Source organism: Puma concolor, chromosome C2 (genome assembly GCF_028749965.1).
Source record: "Puma concolor isolate L17-30 chromosome C2, mPumCon1.1.hap2, whole genome shotgun sequence".
In the NCBI taxonomy this organism is placed as follows: Eukaryota; Metazoa; Chordata; class Mammalia; order Carnivora; family Felidae; genus Puma; species Puma concolor.
Window position 1 is genome coordinate 100,388,236 of NC_141675.1, and position 13,684 is coordinate 100,401,919.

General features: G+C 41.3%; 1 protein-coding gene and 1 long non-coding RNA gene across 2 annotated transcripts in view; one reads left to right on the forward strand and one right to left on the reverse strand.

Annotated features, from left to right (window-relative positions):
- The window catches only part of LOC147577449 (uncharacterized), a 28,465-nt gene extending 18,899 nt beyond the window's left edge, over nucleotides 1-9,566 (forward strand). Inside the window, exon 3 of the long non-coding RNA XR_015240309.1 lies at nucleotides 9,055-9,566. This is a non-coding gene — a long non-coding RNA (uncharacterized LOC147577449). The remainder of the gene's footprint in view (nucleotides 1-9,054) is intronic.
- GTPBP8 (GTP binding protein 8) overlaps nucleotides 1-13,684 on the reverse strand; it is a 148,253-nt gene that overhangs the window by 16,820 nt on the left and 117,749 nt on the right. The gene's annotated exons all lie outside the window — the stretch shown is intronic.

A 13,684-nucleotide genomic window follows, 5' to 3' on the forward strand; every position in this document is an offset into this window, starting at 1 on the left:
CCTCTGTGAAGGCTTCCTTGACTATGAAGTTCACCATAATTTCCCCTCCAATAGCTTGTAGTACCTATCCTGTCTTCCTCCTTAGGTTTCCATACATAACTTTTGTTAGGTTTCTCTACTGTCCAGTACTTAAAAAACATTTTTTTTAATGTTTATGTTTGAGAGAAAGAGACAGAGAGACAAAGTGTGAGTAGAGGAGGGGTAAGTGAGAGCTAGGGTGACACAGAATCTGAAGCAGGCTCCAGGCTCTGAGCTGTCAGCACAGAGCCCGAGGTGGGGCTCAAACACATGAACTGCGAGATCATGACCTGAGCCAAAGTTGGACACTCAACTGACTGAGCCGCCCAGGTGCCCTTGTCCAGTACTTTTTTTTATTAGGTTTCTGGGTGTTTGAGAGCCACTGAGCTAGGATTCCTCGTGGATGGGTTCCAGAACTACCCTGACAGGGTAAAACTGTGGAGTAATGGTGTTAGACATGGAAGAGATAAATTGTAGGGCAGGGAAGGAGAGGACTAACAATGCAAATGGACAGCTGATATGCTCTTCTTTGGGGCAAGATATTTAGCACAGATAGCATCCTTCTTTCCCTTCTTCCTTCTTTCTCCCAGAGGGAGGAATAAGGATACCCAGACTTGAATTCAAGGAGACAAGACTGGCCTAGATAAGGAAGACTGGACTGATCTACAGTAAGGTGTTTGCCGTTTATAAACAAGTCCTGACATCCCAACTTGGGTGTTGGCAAACAATGTCATCAGCCTAGAGAAAATTCTCAGAGATACACCAAGGCCCCAGGCTAAACTGCAAAGTAGGCAAAACTCTTCCCTACCCCTCCTTCACACCCACAGTTCCCCGACACCCTGGCTACCCTCCGCCCTCATACTGCTTTCTTTGGGCCTTCCATTTCTGGTCTCTAATGGCCCTGATCATCATAAGGAACCTATATGATAAAGTTAGCCTTTCCTCCTTCTCAACAGGTACTGATCTCTTAAAACCAGATGTGGCTAATCAATTAGCTTTATCTTTCCCAGGGGTATTCTGGACTAAACTGGTGTAATTTGGTAAGGTAGATATTGAGGGGCTAATGGCTTTGTCTATCTCTATCAGCTGCCCTCCCCTTCCCCAAACTAGACTTTGAATAAACTACCTTGATCATGGATTCTCTGACTTAACATGTGGCTTCCTTTCTCCTGGACCTCCTCTGTCCCTTTCTCTTGCAATGGGCCAAAGAATCACTCTTGTGGGGAAGACTAAGAGTTGGCACAGAGACTACTGGGAAACACAGGTCATCCCAAAACAAAGTATCTCCTGAATGTCTTATTAATGCAAATTTCTTAAGGATTATCTTTCAGAGGTTCCTGGAATCTTTGAAAGGGACCTTCACTCTCTAATCTTATACCCAGCACAGGATAGCCTTCTACAATGTCTACAGTTGGCAGCAGCCAGCTTTAGATTAAATACTTCGTCTGACAGGAAGTTTAGTTTTTTCTAAGGCACTGTCCCATTGCCCAATTATACTTGTTGGAAAGCTCTTTTTATATAAAGCATAAATTTCCAGTTTCACCTTTTAAGGGATGTGGAATACAGCTCCTCTTCCCCATGCCAACTCTTCAAATTACTGAAAGGAATTTGTGGTTCTTACTACCCCCTTCCCTCCTTCTCTATTCACCCCCCCACACACACACACACATGCACACACACGCACCTCTTACTCTAGACTGGACATTTACATTCCCTAATGCTCCCCATATGATATGGTTTCAAGCCCCTACTATGCTTGATTCCCTTTTCTTCTCTGGACATTTGACTTTGTTGATATCTCTTTTAAAGTTGCTCCTCAGAATTGGGTATGTTCCACTTCACAAATGGTTTGGAGTTGAGATTCTTACTTCCTATGATCTTCATTTGACTGAAGTATTTATTAAGCACTAATATGTGTCAGGCCCATATATTAACAAGGAGCCTGTCCTCAAGGAATTTTTCACACACTGGGTAACAGTAGTTCAAACTTAGACTGTTAGCCATTAACAACCCAGATCTTCATCTTTCTCTGAATGACTTATTTCACTTAGTATAATAGTCTCTGGCTCCATCCACATCATTGCAAATGGCAAGATTTCATTCTCGCACCCTCTTCATTCTCATTGTGTTCTCACATGGTGAAGAGAGAAAGAGAAAAAGAGAGAGTGAGAGAGAGAACACAAGAGTTCTCTGGTATTTTTTTTTTTTCTTATGTTTTTTTTAAAGTTTATTTATTAATTTTTGAGAGAGAGAGAGAGAGAGAGAGAGAATGAGCATGGGAAGGGCAGATAGAGAAGGAGAGAGAGAGAAGGATCCATGCTCTCAGAGCAGAGCCTGATGTGGGGCTCAAACTCACAAACTGTGAGATCATCTGGTATTTCTTCTTACAAGGATATTAATCCTGTTGAATCAGGGCTCCCAACACTTCTGACTTCAGTTAACCTGAATTACTTTGTTAGAGGCCCCATGTCCCAATACAGCCACATTGGGGGTTAGGGATTCGGATTCAACACATGAATTTTTAGAGGATAAAAATATTCAGTCCACAACAGGCATGCAAAATGGAAAGAAGGAGATAAAATTATCATTATTGAGTCATGATATTATTGTGTATCCCCCAAACCTAAGTGACTCTATCACAAATAATATGAGAATTCAGTAAGGTGGTGAGATACAAACTGGGCACAGAAATCCAAGCATTCATATGTATGTATATATAAGAGCAACCACTTAGAAGAGATAGAAGGAAAGATCTGCTGACAAAAGCAGCAATGATTATACAGATGTTAAGGTATAAACTTAAGAAGAGATGTGTGAACTCTGTATGAAGAAAATATCCAATTGCTCTTAAGAAATGAACCCTTTATCAACTGAAAAGCATCTGTAAAGAGATCCAACATCATAAAGATAGATATCTATTCTCCCTAAATTAATCTATTTATTTAATGCAATTCCAATAAAAATTCCTAAAGATTTTTTGGGGGGGGGAAAACTGACTCTAAAGCTCATAAGGAACAGAAAACAAGAATTGTCAGAAGACTTCTGAAAAATAGAACAATGAAAAGGGCTGCCTGGTGAGGGTGCAGAGAGACAGACACTCTCATACCTCTGGGGTATGACTTCTAAAGACAGTTTTACAACATTTATTAAACTTACAAATGGGGTGCCTAAGTGGCTCAGTCCATTCAGCATCCGACTTCAGCTCAGGTCATGATCTCACAGGCTGCATCAGGCTCTGTGCTGACAGCTCGGAGCCTGGACTCTGCTTCGGATTCTGTGATTTGCTCTCTCTCTGCCTCTTCCCTGCCTGTGCTCTTTCTTTCTCAAATATTAATAAACATTTAAAAAAAAACTTACAAAGGCACCTGGGTGGCTCAGTTGGTTAAGCATCCAACTTCGGCTCAGATCATGATCTCATGGTTCATGGGTTCAAGCACCGCATCAGGCTCTGTGCTGACAACTCAGAGCCTGGAGCCTGCTTCAGATTCTGTGTCTCCCTCTCTGTCTCCCTCCCCTGCTCACGCTCTGTCTCTCTCTCAAAAATAAATAAATATTCAAAAAACTTACAAATGCACATGCCTTTTAATCCAGAAATTCTTGAAATTTATCCTTCAGACATACACCCATATGTACAAAATAACATACGAACAAAATAATTTGTGGCAGAATTTTTTGTAAATAGCATGCAACTGGAAACATCCTCACTATAATGGTTTGGATAAATAAATGATGGACCCTCCATACAACATAATACTCTAAGTCTGTGAAAAAGAAAGACAAAGTTCTTTCCGGATTTATATAGAATGATCATCAAGATATATAGCTAACTTAAAAAAAAGAAAGCAGGGTGCTTTTGTATAAAGTATGCTATGATTTGTGTAAGAATAAGGAAAAATAAAGAAAGTATACATATATATATACACACACACACATATATACACACATATATATGTACATTCATATACCTCTGCATACACACACATATAAATATATATGTTTACGTATATATGCATATAATATCTCTGGAAGTATTTATCAGAAAATAGTAGCATCAGTTGTTTCCAGGGAGAGCTGTGTAGGAGAAAGGGTAAGAAGAACATTTTTACTCTTTTGCATCTTTGGAATTTTGATTCACATGAATGTATTTATCTTAAAAAGTAAGTTAAATAATTAAAAAAGCAATTTATTTCTGATTTTTAGCAATATCATGGAATTGAATAAGCTTTTTTTTTTTTAAGTTTATTTATTTGAGAGAGAGAGAGCATGAGCAGGGGAGGGACAGAGAGAGAGAGGAAAGATAATCCCAAGCAGGCTCCATGCTGTCAGCAGAGAGCCTAAAGCAAGGCTTGATCTCACAAACCTCGAGATCATGACTGGAGCGGAATCCGAGAGTGGGAAGCTTAACCGATTGAGTCACCTAGGCACCCCTTGAATGAACCTTTAAATTGAAGACCATGAAAGAGCAATAGTAATTTGAATTGTTCTAAATTAATGTATTCCAAATTCCCTTTCATTTAGGAGAGATTGTGGGAAACAGAAGGGAGAACAGGGAGCCCATGGGGATGAGACTGAGAGTCAGGAGTCTGGGAGCCATCAGAGGGGGAGAGAGCCAGAGAATCAGGGAAAGTGGCGAAGCAGGGAGGTGAATGGGCAATCTGTAAGTTTTAGGATGAGGACAAAGACTTTGAGGACAAAGTCAAGTGAGACTTTCTTGCAATACTTTGTGACCCACTGAGGACATGAGTTTGGGAGCAAATTTCCCTGTTCCACTGGCCTTTGAAATTATTGTGTGTAAACAAAAAGTTTATTTTCCCATTGATATCTATGGGTTTTCTCCCCTGTGGATGGAATTAACAAAGGAGTGTCCCTTTGACATTCAAAAGCAGTCTAATTGCTTTATCTTTGTTGTTTGACAGTTAGGGTAAGACTCATTTAATACTGCCAGGAGGTTATATTTGAATGTAGCATTTACTTCACTGTTTTGTGCCTCCCATCACCACAAATAAATCTAATTTATGGGACTATAAATGATTTTGCCACTATATCCATTTTTTTTTTTTCAACTAAAACCATCAGACTCTTAGAGGACCCTCCCTTGGAAATCTGAACACAACAGCAGCTCAGTCAGGAAAAGGTTATGTGTCTCCCTAAAGCATCTAAGGCTTGAACAATTCCATCTCATAAAATGCTAGTGTAATGCAGTGGGAGCTGAAGCTGGGGCTCAATCAAGTTCTGATGGTTCCCAGCTCTGGTTTATAAAATAATACAAATTTAATCTTTTGGGATACACAATTACCTCTATTGCCACCTGCTGGTAAACTTATGTGTCATTTACTTCAGTGAATGGCTTTGCGACTGCTGATAAAACACATTTTGGAACACAGAGATAGATTTGTATCAAAAGAACTTCTGCTGCTTCAGGATTGGTCACTAGTTTACAGATGCAGCAGCTGATGCAAGGGGAGGGTGAATCACACTGAGTCATGTCCCCTCAGCATGCAGGACAGTGAATGACAAGGCTGAACCAATAGAGGAGATGGATGGTTTCCTCTGGCTGTGCCACGCACCCTACCAAGTTTTTAAGTTTGTCTACTTTTTTGTTTTTTTTTAATATTTGTTTTCATTTTTGAGAGAGAGAGAGAGAGACAGAGACAGAGCACAAGTAGGGGAGGGGCAGAGAGAGAGGGAGACACAGAATCTGAAACTGGCTCCAGGCTCTGAGCTGTCAGCACAGAGCCTGATGTGGGGCTTGAACTCATGAACCACGAGATCATGACGTAAGCTGAAGTTGGACGCTGAACCGACTGAGCTACCCAGGCGCCCCAAGTTTGTCTACTCTCTTGAGCTAATGAAAATATAGGGTTCTCTACCTCTCACACAAAAAAGATCATTTTTTTTAAAACTCAGTGATTTTGAGTATTAATTTTTTAAAAGTTTAATCAAACATGTACACATACACGCAGGCAGTTGCCTCTCTTGGTTCTGGAGTTGAAGCCAACACTGACAGAGACTTTCGTTTATTCTTTTTTTTTTTTTAATTTTTTTTTAACATTTATTTATTTTTGAGACAGGGAGAGACAGCATGAATGGGGGAGGGTCAGAGAGAGAGGGAGACACAGAATTTGAAACAGGCTCCAGGCTCTGAGCTGCCAGCACAGAGCCTGATGCGGGGCTTGAACTCACGGACCGCGAGATCATGACCTGAGCCGAAGTCAGATGCTTAACCAACTGAGACACCCAGGTGCCCCAACTTTCATTTATTCTACATGCAGACTGTCTCTTACTTCTCTCGCGCACATACTTGACCCCCTGCTCCGTCAAAACCTAGACTTCATACTCAGAGCTTACACACTTAGATCTAACATACTCATACACACACTGTATAGCTAATACAAGCATCAATGAACAATCGACACATTTTCTTCATGTTTGTAGTAGCATCAAATCCTTACACTATCTGGAATCTTAATAAGTAGAAGAAAACATATGGCAATTTTCCTTCTTTGATCCCACCTCATGATACTAATTGATTGGAAAGTTCCCCCAAAGTATTGTCAGATTCTGAAGTAGCTTCTGTGCACCCATTTACCTGGTGAAGGATGTTTCTGGTGTTTCAAGTTTTTGGTAATTATAACTAGAGTCACTATAAACATGCATGTACAGGTTTTTATGTGAATATATGTTTTCATTTCTCTATGATAAATATCCAGGGTTAGGATTTCTGGGTCACATGGCTTGTACATGTTTAAAAGAAACTGGCAAACCCTTGTCCACAGTAGCTTGGCCATTTTGCATTCACACCTGTGATGCATGAGAGTTCCAGTTCCTCTGCATCCTTGTCAGCACTTGACACTGTCAGTACTTTTACTTTTAGCCATTCTAAGTGCACGACAGGGGAGTGGGTGCCTGGGTGGCTCACGCCATTAAGGGTCCAACTCTTGATCTCAGCTCAGGTCTTAATCTCAGGGTCGTGACTTCAAGCCTTGCATTGGGCTCCATGCTGGACATGAAGCCTATGTTAAAAAAAAACTGTGTACAATGGTTATCTGTCTGGTTTTAATTGTCATTCCTCAATAACTAATGTTGTTGAACAACTTTTTATGTGCTCACTTGTCAGCCAGATACCTTCTTGGATGAAGTGCCTGTTCAATTATTTTACCCACCCCTTATTTTGTTTTGCATTAGGTTGTTTGTTTTCTGTGATGTTTTGAGAGTTCTAATATATTCTAGATGTGTCTTTTGGTGAAATAATTTTTTGAATCATCAAGTGTAAACATTTAGGGTCTTTCAGTGCAAATTTATTCTATTTACTTTTTAGTGATTCACATATGCAATAGAGTTGAGTCTATAAACTACAAACATTTTTATAATTACAACTGTGGGTATTTTGAATGATGAGCTCTCTAAGGAGGCCCAGAGAGAAAGCTGGTGAGCTGCCCTGATCAGATTCTAGACAGGTTCATTCTCCTTGGTGGATTCACCAAAATCGAGAGTGTAGCCTTAGGCTTTGAAGGTTTAGAAATGTGATTTGGCCAGTGTCCCACCGGAGAACACTTATTCATGCCAGTAAGCTCTAAAGAGACCAATGTGCAAGGCCAAGGGGGCAGCCAGTGCAGCAATGTAGCCTCAGGTGCCTTCTTCTCCTATAGATTCATATGATAGGAGCTTCCTTAGTGAGTTTGGACTTGGACTAAGGGACTTGGGCACATCAATGGTGGTGATTAACTTTTCACTGGGCCACGATGAAAAAAATGAGCATAATTTAATTAATTTTTCTTATTTGGCACAATTTAAAGGACTATCTTTTATTCAGAAGTTATCTTCTTTCTACGACTTTGACAAATTCTGCATTAATGTTTTTCTCTAGGGAATAGCTATGGCTTGTTGGCCTAGCAGATGTTCTGAAAGTGTTCTCTGCTCTAATGTTACCCTCATCTCCTACATTTCTGAGACCCTAGGAGGTACCTCCCTGCCCCTGCCCCATCTGTATGTGCCTAAGTCAACTGAATCTGACATTAAAGATTCTGTACAATCTGACCCCTAGCTTTCAGCTTCATTTCAATACGCCTTCCTATGTGATTCTTCTCCAGGGTAAACCAGTCTCCTGGTTTGTCATGCCTCTTTTTGCCCTCTGGATACTCGCTGTTCCATTCCTAGCCCATGTCTTCCCTTACACCTATCTTCCTCAGTGTCTTCTGGGCCAGAAGTGAACATTGACTTTTCTGAATTCCTACACTACCTATCTTCAGTATCACTCCTAAAGCATATTTCCTACAGTATCTTTCAGTGTGGGTGACTTGTGTATGCTTTAATGGACGATCAGAGGGACTTCCATCAGACAGGAAGCTTTCGAAGGGGAGGAGTAATGGCCTGTTTTAAAAGAAATCTCAGGGTCTCACAGCAAAGAGCACAGTACTTTTTACGCTAGGTGCTCAATTAAGGTTTGCCAAATGAAAGAAGAAAGAATTGAATGTATGAGAAATAGTATATTTAAATTCTTGCAACAGGAGTCCTCTTCTTACCCACAGTTATCTGTGCATTTTGGTACTTGAGGGCCCTCATGTACACACCTCCTACATAAATACACAGTTCGAGGGCTCCCTTGGGCGATATCCTCAGATGCATGAGTCTGTGAGTGTGGCCTGCACATCAGCATGCCCAGGCAGAAGGAAAAACAAGCAGACACTCCCCACTGGGGAAGTCATTTGCAGCTCCTCCCATTATTACTGGCTGAATCTTCTTATTTAAAACAAACAAAGAGCTAGAAGCAGCAATTCAAGTGGCTGGCTATTAGCAAGTTCAGTTATCAAAACACAGACCTAGTATTTAAACATATAAAATAATCAAGCCCCAAAGTCCAGTTCTGACCTTTAGCATCTCTGCAGCCAGAGCCTCCCCTAGCATCTCCCTTTTGGACCGTTAGGGGTCGTGTATTCTTACCACATGGAGGCTATTTTTAGATTTCACTTGACTGAGAGGACTTGCATTAATCTCAAAGAGACGTTTGTCTCCTTCCCTTTTCTTCTTATCCCACAGGACATGGACCGTCCGCATAGCAAACCAGCTACCATTTTGCACTCGGTCTGTGGCTGGTCTTGGGGCTGCAGAGAGGGCAGTCCTGAAGTCCAGATCCCAGGGACAAGAGGGCTACTGCAGAGCTGGCGAAAATGACCAAAGGAGGAAATCAGAACACGGTCCAGGTCACAGTGGGGAGATGTGGCTCATTTCTTGTCTCTGTCGTCTGCTAAGTGGTCCCATAATCCGGGCTACTCACACACTGGCCTATGCAGACACAAGCCAAGGGATGGAAGTGTAGTTAACTCCCTTCATCTGTGATGCTTGTGAATCATCACTGTGGTCATCATCATGGACACCAGTCCTCACTGTCCAAGCACATGGAAAGGGTGGAAAACAGAAGAGAATTCATGGTGACCACAGGCTACAGCCTGGCAGTGTTTTGTTTGGGTTTTTAAAATAGATCAGATCTATCAGCATATTTGTTGTCTTTTATTTCTTTCTCTTAAAAAAATGGAGTGCATTAAAATACTGGTTGCATAAATATTCTCATTATTTGATTAGGAAATGCCTACTTTAGATAGATAAAGAAAGAGACAGTTTAATTAAAACCATTTGGGGGGTGCCTGGGTGGCTCAGTCAGTTAAACATCCGACTGTGGCTCAGGTCATGATCTCATGGTTCATGGGTTCAAGCCCTGTGTCAGGGTCTGTGCTAACAGCTCGGAGGCTGAAGCCTACTTCGGATTCTGTGTCTCCTTCTCTCTCTGCCCTTCCCCCACTCATTCTCTCTCTCTCTCTCTCTCTCTCTCTCTCTCTCTCTCTCTTTAAGTAAATAAACATTAAAAATTTTTTTAAAGTATTTTGCACTGTGCCAAGCATATAGAAATAGTAAATAGATGGCAGCTATTATTATCAACTCCTGAATTCTTATAACCAAAGACTTTTGTTATATTAGAAATGCCCACTGAATTCATTCTTGGTCTTCTAAAATGTAGCATTAGATACTGTTTAGTATGATATTAACTCCATAATGAAAAAGAAAGAAAAAAGACCTGAAGGAAATATACTAAAGGACTTAATATGATTGACTCTGGGTGGCAGAATTATGGATGATTTTTCCTGCTTTTTTATACTTTGCATTACTTTCCAACCTTTCCACAATGAACATTTACTATTTCGAAGACCTGGGGCTGTACTACATTTTAGAAATAAGATTACTAGATGTTCAGTATGTAAAGGTTGTTTTCAACCGAATTTATTTCTCAGAGGCTTTGCCACTTTCCACCTGCATGACCCTGGGTACATTACTTCACTAACCCTTTGGATCTTAGTCTCCTCCTAAACAGTTGGTGAAAAGAAGCACTTCCTTCAAAAGTCTGTCTAAAGATCAGGCAAGAAAACATAGGGCAGTCACCTCACACACAGCCTGATGACCTACAGGTCCCTAATAGTAGGGCATCAAGACCTGTGAAGCAGTACCTCCCCTCCATAGAGTCAAACAACATTAGGGTCCTATTTGGATCAGTATTGAAAATGGAATGAGTCCACTTACTTACTGCCACCGTCACAGTCTGCCCTCTGCATGATTTCTGGCTATTCTCCAGCTATGCCTGAGAACGGCCTAACCCAAATTTCAGAAGAGTAATGCAGTCCTAAGGGTAATTGCATGAGTGTAAATAATGGAACGATGTGGTAACACACAGGCACATGTGCTTTGGATTTGAAAAGACCAGAGTTTAAATTTTACTAATTACTAACTGTGTGATCTCGGGCGAGGGACTTAAGTTTTTGGAGTCTTGATTCTAAATAACATCCATTGAACCCTTATTACATACCAAACAGTGGGCTAAGCATTTTACATATATCATCTCATCTAATTAACCCACCAACCGTGTGACATGTAACTATCATTCCCATTTTACAGATGAACAAGTGGTAAAGTAAGTTGCCTGAGGTCAGATAGCTGATTATTGCTAGAGTTCAAACATTTTAATTTTATTTATTTATTTGGGGGGAGGGGGAAGGGGACAGAGAGAGGAGAGAGAGAACCTGAAGCAGGCTCCATGCTGTCAGCACAGAGCCTGATATGGGGTTCAAACCCACGAACTGTGAGACCATGACTTGAGCTGAAATGAAGACTCAGATGCTTAACCAACTGAGCCACCCAGGTGCTACACGAGAGTTAAAATTTTAATCCAGGCAGTCTGACACCAGAGCCTATGCTCTTACCCACTCTGCTGTAAAGTCTCCCATGCATTAAATGGGCATGCAAATATGAGCTGATGGGCTCATCACAACGATTAAATGGAATATTACATGTGAGGTGTCTGGGCATAGTAGGCATTCAATCAAGGTCTGGGATTAGAGAAGGCATTCTAATCCTAAAAGGTATTTAGGAGTGCATGTAGAGGAATTTCATACATAGCATGTATCATACCACTGGCTTCTCTTGTGTGCATCATTGTTGCTACTCACGCATATCTCTCTCCTACATTCTTTTTCTTGACAGGTAGTAGAGCATCTCAAGGAAAGGTAACTTTAAAGTATCCTTCGGATTTGCTACATGATTTCTCTCAGACATTGCAGTGATAATTTACTTATTATTCCAATCCTAACACCAAAAATAATGGTGACTACTTATTGAATACTAAGGGATTTACATGATTTACCTCAGTGTATCCCAACAATAAAATTCTGAGTCTCTTTTACAGGTGAGGAAACTGTGAATTAGAAAAGTTAAGAAACTTGCCTGAGTTGACATGGATAGTAAATGGCGAACCCAGGACTCAAATCCCAATTTGTCTGGTTTTGAAGCCTCTTTATCTAATGGTCTCATGACTGGAGCCCCACCGCCACCTTTATCTCCATGTTTTTGGGATGTCTATCTATATGGCTGGAGAATGGCATGAAGTGTAACCCTGGGATCAGACCATTCTGGAAACTTAGCAGTAGTTGCGATTTTCCTATTTTTCTTTGAGGCTGAGGAAACAGAATTCGCTATAGTGAGGCTGAAATTGCCCAGTGGCCTAGCATCTTAGGGCTTGGATAAGCATCGATCAAATCCACTACTCACTATTCTGGTGGTCACTAGTGCTATTTGACAAATATTCCATTTTCCTCAGGGTTGAATCTCCTGGCTCCTTTGGAATTGGATGGAGCTTTGTAACTAGGTGCAGCCTTTAAATTTTGTGTGGGAGTGACATGTGACACTTCCAGGCTAGAGCATGGGGCCTGTTTTTGAGATTTTCCAGAGCCTTCTTTCCCTTTTGGTATAATAACCAGCAACATTCAAGATGGTAGCTACTCCATCAGTTGTGTCTCTAAGTAAATACAAAAAAGCAAAGGACCCTGCCAATTTATGATGACTATATTTCTTGAGTGGAAAATAAATCTTTCTTGTTTTAAGCCACTAAGCCACTAAGATTTCAGAGTTGTTTGTTACTACAGCAGAACCTAGTTTATCCTGACTGATACAGCCATGTAGCAAATTATGGATCATACAAAGCAGTGCCTGGCTGTCAGTGTCATAGCTGCTAACACACTCTGCCATGACTAACACCAGTGTGAGGAGAGAAAGAAAGTGGGGGTGAGGGGCGCCTGGGTGGCTCAGTCGATTGAGAGTCCAACTCTTAGTTTTGGCTCAGGTCATGATCTCATGGGGTGTGAGTTTGAGCCCCGCATTGGGTTCCATCCTGACAGCTGGAGCCTGCTTGGGATTCTCTCTCTCCCTCTCTCTCTGCCCCTCCCGCACTCACTCTCTCTGTCTCTCTCTCAAAAATAAATAAATAAAACTTAAAAAAAGAAAGGGGGGGTAAAGGTTAGAAAAACAGGAGGGGGGAACACACACACACACACACACACACACACACACACACACACACATGCACACAGAATGAGAGAGAGAGGGAGAGAAAGAGCATTTTAATTCTGGCGGAACCTCCAGGAAGCTATATTTTTTACTTTGAAGAAACATCCTCAAGGAACCATGAGGGTTGAGACTGTGTCTTGTGCACTATTTCCAGGGCTCAGTAAGATGGCTAACACCAAATATTTGTCAAATGCATAATATGTTGGATTATCATTTTATAAACAATAGAGTAGGTAGGGATGACTGCTCATGGAGCACTTCACTTGGTTTTGGAATTTTCTTTAACTAAAACGAATGCAACTCTCCTGGCTAGCATTTTAAACCAGGCTAGTTTACTTGCTTTTTCTCACTCACTAGTCCAAGGTCTCTAACCAAAGTCCTGTAGGATGGGGGTAGATGTATTTTTAAAAATTAGCAATATCCTTGTGCTTTAAAAAAGAGTGTCGAAGCTCATTCATATTCAAATAAAAGTTTTCATTCCTTAACCTCTTTAAAATAAAGAAATCAATCAGTCCAAACTTCAACTTGATCTAAAGATCCCCGTTCCTTTCACGGAGGGGGCCCTGCTGTGTGTGGGGTGGTGGGTGGGAATGACTCAGCCTGTAAAGCAGTGGCCACAGCCCTCAGACGGGCCAACAGCCAGACTCCACAGGCCAAGAGGAAAGAGTGGGAGGGCAAGGAGGAGGACGAAGAAGGGGAGCAGTGCTGCTGGCACTGAAAAACAGCCTTGTGCTGGCTGGAAGAACTGCAAGGTTGAATGCGTCTCCAGGTAATTCCAAAG